At 45.6% G+C, this 8,094-nt stretch overlaps 1 long non-coding RNA gene across 1 annotated transcript; it reads right to left on the reverse strand.

The window, feature by feature from the left end:
* Window positions 1-2,755: 2,755 nt before the first annotated feature.
* Window positions 2,756-5,725, reverse strand: LOC102024871. Its single transcript, XR_259412.2, has 3 exons — window positions 5,332-5,725; window positions 3,693-3,822; window positions 2,756-2,942 (listed from the first exon to the last, which is right to left on the reverse strand). It is a non-coding gene; the product is annotated as an uncharacterized LOC102024871 (long non-coding RNA).
* Window positions 5,726-8,094: the final 2,369 nt, after the last annotated feature.

Below are 8,094 nucleotides of genomic sequence, written 5' to 3' on the forward strand. Positions count from 1 at the left end.
CAGCAGTTTCCTCATCTGCACCACAGGAAGTAGTACATGAATGAGGACGTGGGGGCAGATGATGGGTCAGGTGACAGTGTTCCAATCTATGATCCCTATGGCTTCATGACCTTGAGCAACTCTCTTAACCTCTCTGCATCCTAGCAGTGGAAGTCGGTCTGCATTTCCCAAACTCAGGGCCGTTCAAATAACACCTGCAGACCCTGCCGTAACTTCCACATTCCTGTACACAGCTTGATACTTTCCTTTGGGTAATCTTTCACTCCACTCCACTGAAAACCTCAGCATGAACAGCGATATCCATGTACTCAAGGGCTTGCTGCGCTAGGTGTAGATTTTTCTAAGGCGTGTTAAAATAGTGCTCAAATCACCTTGCATGCCATCAATGATGTGCTCATGCCGTTTCAGGAAACAGTGGTTAAATATAGATCTGGCCAGCTCTGAAATCTTCAGTTGCAGTTATATAATTTTCACGTGGACATTTAACTTAGCATGTGTTTCTTCATAATTTTTTTTGTCTTTTCGAGACAGGGTCTCATTATGCAGTTCAGGCTGGTCTTGAACTCACTTTGTAGCCCTGGTTGGCCTCGAACTCACAATGATCCTCCTGCCTCAGCCTCCCCAGTGCTGGGATTACAGGCGTGAGCCACCATGCCTGGCTTTCTTTATAATTTTTGGACTCCTTCAGGAAACACTGTGGCTTTTATTTCTTTAGGTATCTAGCACATAGAAAAGTGTTTGCTAAATCACTTCTTTTTAAATTATAAACACAGGGTGCACGCATTCATATACCTATATATCACCTACTAACCCTGTCTAGTAGCAAAATGCACATTTTTCTCCACATCAGCACGCATCCCTTTTTTTCCTGGGATGTTGTTCTCTGAATGAGGCGAAGCGTGTAGAGTGCCAGGCCTTGAGTGGGCACTCAGGAAATGTTTCCTTTCCTGACCACCTTCCTTCTTCCTGTGCCCCTTTGTTGGTGAGTAGCTGTTTGTCCGTGTGAAAAGTGAGCCCCTTCCTAAGGAGCACACAGCCCAGCCTACTGCTGGGCCAGAATAATAGCCGTCCTGAGGTTGCATTCCCAAGTCCAGAGACATCTACTCTTTGAAAGGAAAAAAACTGTATTTCTAAACGCTCTTGTTGAAAGAGGGCTTGAGAAATTGTGTGGTGACTTACCAACCGCTCATCAGCGAAAAATGGAATGTGAAAGGACATTATCACGGCAGGATTCTGGGGTCACAGCTTGAGCACTTTCCCAATCAACCAACATAGATTCGGCACCTTTGTGAGTGCCATCTGTGTCAACAGCCTTGGGAGACACAAACCTCAGTGAGATCGTCTGGCTGGGAAGAAACTAGAAGACTGTGAGGTTCTCCAAGGGAGAATGCTGGCTGATTCACCTTCGCATCCCCTGGGCCTTAGCAGAGCTGTCACATGTGTAGTAAGCAGACATTAAATATTTGTCCCATGAGTGAATGAATAACACCAGCCCAGCCCTTAAGGATCTTACAGTCTGAAAAGGGAGAAGGCATAGAGGCAAACGAAGGGGTAATTAACAATGAGCTTTCTGGGTGTGGTGGCTCGCACCTGTCAATCCCAGGAATCATTCAGGAGGCTGAGGCAGGAGGATCACTGCAAGTTGAAGCTAGCCTAGGCTACATAGTCAGTTTTGGCTAGCCTGAACTACACAGCGAGACCCTGTCTCAAAAAACAAACAAACAAAAAAAAAACAATAAAACAGAAACAAAAAAAAAAACCAATGATCTTAATAGATAGCACAAGCTACTGGGAAGGTTAACATGTTCCAGCTCAGCTTGAACCACCATTGGTATTTCTTTTTTTTTTTAATCAGAGGAGAGAGTGAACGCAGTCCCCCACTACCACAAATTATGGAGTCAAGTTTCCCACATTTGGGGAAATCACAGGGGTCTGTCAGCACATCTGGAGTGCAATGGATAAGCCTCACCCTGGAAAAACTACCTTTGTGATCATGGTCTCTCCCCTGCCAGGGAAGTATCCAGCTATGGTATCGTACAAGCCTGGCTTGTACCACCTGATGGGGCTGACACCCTGGTTCAGAGCCAACCAGCAGGGAGACGTACAAATTGTAGGCCTATCGTGAACGTGTTAAATGGGAGCAGCATCCAGCGGCAGATCCCACAGAAGAATGTGTGCTGGACGCTCTTCTGAGCTCTTTTCCATCCAGGAGCCAGACTTCAGAGAACAGCAGCCAGGTCCCCGTCATGTGACTGCTTTCTTCAGGCCCGGGACTCTACAGGTTCCGGGGAGTGGGCAGGGAATTATTTAATGTAAACAAAGCAGTGGGTGTTTATCTTTCCAACCGTTCTTCTCCTCCACAGGCAAAGGGAGGCAGCTATGATGAGCGCTGTGCCCCTGGAATCCAGGAGGGGGGCTGGGAGCCTGTAATTACTGATTTCATAGGCTCAAGGCAGGGGGACCCCCGGCAGGAAGGAGCCTCTGGTATGATTTACTAGAGAAAGGTGCTGGGCCTCCTGCCCGGCTCTCTAGGTCTCTAAGCTATGAGCACAAAAATAGAAGCGCAGATCGATGTTCTGTATTATTCATTCATTTCCAAAATTCTCTCCCCAAATACACCTTCAGCTGGAAGACACCTTCTTCCGTAGTTTTAAACCATTTTTAGTTCATGAGCAGACTGGATATTTTTGTTGAGCGCAAATAACATCAGCCTCCAAACCCTAATTAATTGGAAAGAATAACATTTCCACTAAAATTCGTTTTGAAAAATGATTTATGCTCCCAGCCAACACAAATCCCGAACACCGCAAAGCAGCGTAGAAAGTAAATTTCTACCGATGCACGGAGCGCAGTCTCCCGTTCTGACTCAGAGGAGGGGCCAGATCCCAGGTTCCGGGGAGTGGGCAGGGTATTATTTAATGTAAATAAATCCACTTTTGCACCTGTGTATAAATAGCAGAATGGAATCAGTTCCTTAAAATGAAATTGCTGACTCAAAGACATATGAATTTGAACTCTGTTAGGCATTGCCAAATGATGACGTTTGACTTTTCATGAAAATTGCCAAAAGCGGGGCTGGGGATTTAGCTCAGCGGCACAGTGCCTGCCCGGCAAGCGCAAGGTCATGAGTTCGATTCCCGGTACCGGGGCGGGGGCGGGGGAGAAAATTGCCAAAAGTAAAATATTTCTTCATGCCAGAAACAGAAATGCCTGAAGATAGCATTTTATTGTAAATTTTAATAGCTCAAGGAAGCAAGAACTACCCCTATTTATGAAAGTCATTGTCAGTACCTTGCCCACCTAAAAACACATACAAATACATTGTCATAAACCTGTCCAAGATGTGCTGTGACAACTTTACTTCTGGGAGAACATTCCAGGAGCTCCTCACCTCCGACTGCACACGTACTTGGTGCAATGGGGTTAGCTCACGAACGTGTTTGAGGTCCCGGTCAGTTAGCACCACCGCCCCATTTGCCTTTGGTAACTGGAGACCAGTTTGTGACCCTGTCTGCCCTCCCTCCTCCACACTCAGGCAGTCCTTTCTTCTCACCCTGGTTCCCTCACAGAAGCAACCAGCCTGAAAGTGTCAGGTCACACTGATTAGTCAGTGAGGAGGGCCGGGCGTAACAGGACTTTACTTTCATTTGTTATCACCTGTGGGGTGAGTTAGGGAACAAAGAGCCATGTACCATTCAGCTGCCACTTTCCTGACTGGCTCCTATTTTAGCAAAGTGGAGATCCAGAACATTCTGCAGCCTCCAGTGTTTACCCGGCACACTCTGCTGCATTCCCTAGTCGGGCCTTCTTTCCTCTCCGCTCCTGTAACATGAGAAACACTGTGAAAGGTTGGTGTTTGTTTTGTAATCAGCTGTGACCATTTTCTTCTCTCTGCCTCCAACTGCAAACACATTACCTTCCTAGTAACCATTAAAAATCTGTGTCTGGTTCCGTGGGTGATGACAATTAAATAGCTATCCTGCTTATGTTTAGAATGCGTTGTAGACGCACGAAGATGGCTTAAGTCCTGCTTAAAATAGTTTTTGGTCCCATGAATCCAGGAAGCAATTTCTATAATGTGCATAATCTAGAAACTTCATTTTTCATTTATCTCAAAATCATTCTCAAAGAACCAGAGACAGAAAAAAAAAAAAAGATTTAGACTGATGAGGAAGCTTGTTTCTTTTTTGTTTGTTTGTTTGTCTTTTTGAGACAGGGTCTTATTATGCAGTTCAGGCTGGCCTTGAGCTCACTTTGTAGACCAGGCTAGTCTCAAACTCACAGCAGTCCTCCTGCCTTAGCCTCCTGAGTGCTGGAATTACAGGCGTGCACCACCGTGCCTGTCCTGGAAGCTTGTTTCAACATCCCCTGTTGTAAGTCATTTAAGTTCCTTACTTTAGACAGTCCTACTCTCTCAAGGAGCAATGGAAAAAAACAGATCTTCTATTTAAAAACAAAAGCGACAATCAAGAAGCACAGTGCGCTATGCTAACACTGTCCTGGGAACCCCCAAACTCACATGGGTCAGTCCCCTGTGTGGGGGGAGTTAGGAAGTCGGTCCTACTACTTTTGGTCCTGCCATAAGAGGTCACCAGAAAGCTGGACCGCAGACCTAGGGGTAGGAGTAAGGATGGACAGCCATGGGAGTCACCATGCTCTTCCAGACCAGGCAAGAAAACCTTGGAAGAAAAGCTCCTGACCAAATCGAGCAGTAGAGATAGTGCAGCAGTAAAAATAGTCCCTCACTCTAGGTGCTACCACCATGGGCTTCTGTACTGAGTTCCACATCTCTTGATTCAGCAAGCACGTACTGGGCATGTTTTATGTGCCACGTTTTCAGCTCCGGATCGCACAAAGTCTAAAAAGTCATTGACCCTGCCCCGTGGTGGGCACACATCAAATATTATTGAATCAGTGAACCAGTGAAAGCATTCATAAATGAATAAAGCTTAACGCTTAGGGGAGAAAATACAGGTTGCACTTTCTATTACCTATGGGTGTGATGTGTACCTAATACATGGTGTGAGTGACTCCCCGGGGTAGCGGGGAAAGCCCATAGACTTGCCGTAAAATTGAAAGGACAATCATCAGATCAGTGAGAGAGGAGGAGGTGTTTACTGCGGGTAAGCGAAAGACGCAGCAAGCATCGAGGCCTGAAGCAGAGATCGGCAGACACAGTGCCACGGACCAAACCCAGCCCGCCAACCGCTTTTGCAAATAAAGTTTTCCTTCAACACAGCCGTGCTTATTTATTTGCATTTCGTCTATGGTGCTACAACGGCATGCAGAGTAGTGGCACCAGACATGACCCAGAATGCCAAGGCTACTTACCACCTGGCCCTCTACTGAACATGCCTGCTGCCCTGCTGCCTAGGATACAAAAGAGCTGGAGAGTCACTGGTCTGCAGAGAAGGCTGAGGAACGTAGGCCTCGGTGAGAGAGGAGACAGGAAGGTGAGCAAAAGCCAAACTCCCAAGACTTCTAGGCTATACAAAGATATGCAGTCTAAGGGGCTGGGGATTTAGCTCAGCGGCAAAGCGCCTGCCTGGCAAGCTCAAGGTCGTGAGTTCGGTTCCCGGTACCGGAGAAAAACAAACAAACAAAAAAAAAAGATATGCAGTCTTGTGCCTTTAGGAGATGGATAACAGGGGCAGATCTGCATTTATCTTGACATCAGGATAAATGGGAGAAATGGAAAACCAAAACAGGAGACCAGCTCTCCAAACCTTCCTGATCCCAAACTCCTAGATTCAATAAACATCAAAGAGCTTTGTCGTTATGTACCTTGCTCTGTGCTTAGGAACCAGAAGCTGCTACGCAAAGACAATGAATAATATTTGCTGAATAAGGCATTAAAGAAAGAATAAAGACAATATTTCAGCAGCACCACTGTTCAAAGTTTTCCTGAACAGACTGTGCAGCTATGAGACACATGGCTGAGATTTCCGTGGATTTCTGGTTTCCATCTAGTAGACTCTGAGATCCACACATGGGTGGTTAATGGTGAAATACAAGCCAGAGAGAATTCCTCTCCTTCCTCTCCAGTACCAACCAGTACCCCTAAATACCAGTGTCTGGCCAATCCTGCGTTTCTCCCAGGCCCTGTGGCCTAATGGGAGAGAATAGGACAAGAAGGAGCCCTGCTAATAATTGTCATAAAAATAATATCACCTGGCCCTGTGTGGCATCGTTTGCTGGAAGATCTTGAATCATTTTTTCTCTGCATAAATTTTATTTCCACTCCAGCAGAAGCTAAACCAGGTAGAGAGGTTGTGACTTGCCCCAGGTCACTGACCCAGCCAGAAAAGCAGTTTTGAAAAGCTGAGGATACCAGAATGCATGAAATCCAGTTTCCCTGCTAGCCTACAATGGGCTGGGTTCATGACTCAGAAAATAGCACGGCATTATTCCGGCTCAGTGTCTCTTAAAAGTGAGTCACACCAGCAGAGACTCCGGGCACACAATCCTGTGTCAGACTCGTGTTTTCAGTTGTCATACATCGTCCCTGCCCATTGGATTTCAACACCTGTCCCCAAAGCCCATCACAGACAGGGTTTTTAGACGTTCAGCCTATAGGAGTAGAAGGTCTGGCTTGGAGGTGTCAGTCCTTCCTGGCCACTTGTCCAGCTGTTAGTACTTTACAAGGTCTAGAACTTCTAGGCCCTATATTCATCAGGAACTTATGGCTAAGGAGGCTATAGTTTGCAGTAGGTCTGGGCCAACCCTGGTATTCACCCTTTTTCCCCAACATAATTATGAATAAATCCTTCCTGTACTCAAACAAAAAACGGTCCAGTTTGGCCCATCAGTTAACTGTGGGGTCATTATAGTTCTGACAAATCAAGGGGAATCATCACTGAATCCAAAAGGTGTCCTTTCCTCATGATTGTTCTAGCTCAGCCACTGCTGTGTCATAGACCTAGGAATTGGTGCTAGCAAGGACCCCAATTCCTGGCCAGTACAAAGCTCCTCAGAGAGGCGATCCAACCTCTGTACAAGTGTTCCTGTCACAGACAGAGTTTGTACATCCCTGTGTGATACCTGATCACTAACTGTTAGAAAATACATTTCTCTTCTTGCACCAAAACCTGCTCTCCATTTCTTCTATATATCGATTTTAGTGCTAGTCTCAAGAAAGTGAAAGCAATCCCCCATCCTGTTCCTAAGAGAACTCCAAGTCCTCTGTTCCCCAGCCCAAACACCACCAGGCGTCCTGATCAGTCTTTAAGAATGTGGCTTTGGAATCAGACATATCTGGATTCTGGTCTGGACCCAATCATTCCCTAGCTAGATGAGCTTTGGTAAACACTTGTCTAATTTTCATTTCCTTGTCTATAATTTTTGAACAAATACTAACTACTTAAGGTAGGCATTGCTAGTTATGTAGTCAATAGGCAATCATTTCTTGCTAACGAAGGAGTCTTTTCAACACTCTTGGATTTCCCAACTCCGTCACAGCTAGATGCGATCATGAAACACATTTCTAGACAATGAGTTGTGAGTTTCTGAGATAGCTTCTTAGAAGGTGTATATTCAGCTTACGTTTGACTTTATAATTTTTGTCATGTAACCCTGCCCTACTTCCTCCTTTATGCCTAAAAATCCATTGTGAAGCATGACATACAACAGCTTACTGAAAATATGAATAAGGAAGCCATCAGCAAAGAAACCTAGGTTCCTGGGGATGTGGAGGAGGGAGGGGAAGACACTTGCCCTGGAGTGCCTACAGCTGGACTTATTATATGAAAAATAAATAAATCCGTCATGTGGTTAAAACATTGTATTTGATTTTTTGCTGTCTGTACTAAAACCAGTCCTAAGATGAAATGTAGGAGAGGACTGCTGTGAACACAAAACGAGCTCACTATGGCGCCCAGCATAGAGCAAGTACACAGGGAATGGTCTGTTATCACTATTGTGATGATGAGAATGAAGATAAGGAGTCACTGCCATGGGCCTCAGAGACCAGGGCAAGAGCTACCCTAATCCTTCTGATCTCTAATGGCACTAACACAAAAATACCTGCGATCTCTCAAGTGCACACACACACACACACACACACACCAGTCACTTTCAGATGTTTGAACAATTACG

The sequence above is a fragment of the Chinchilla lanigera genome, unplaced genomic scaffold (assembly GCF_000276665.1).
Source record: "Chinchilla lanigera isolate Chin_1 unplaced genomic scaffold, ChiLan1.0 scaffold00004, whole genome shotgun sequence".
NCBI classification, from domain to species: domain Eukaryota; kingdom Metazoa; phylum Chordata; class Mammalia; order Rodentia; family Chinchillidae; genus Chinchilla; species Chinchilla lanigera.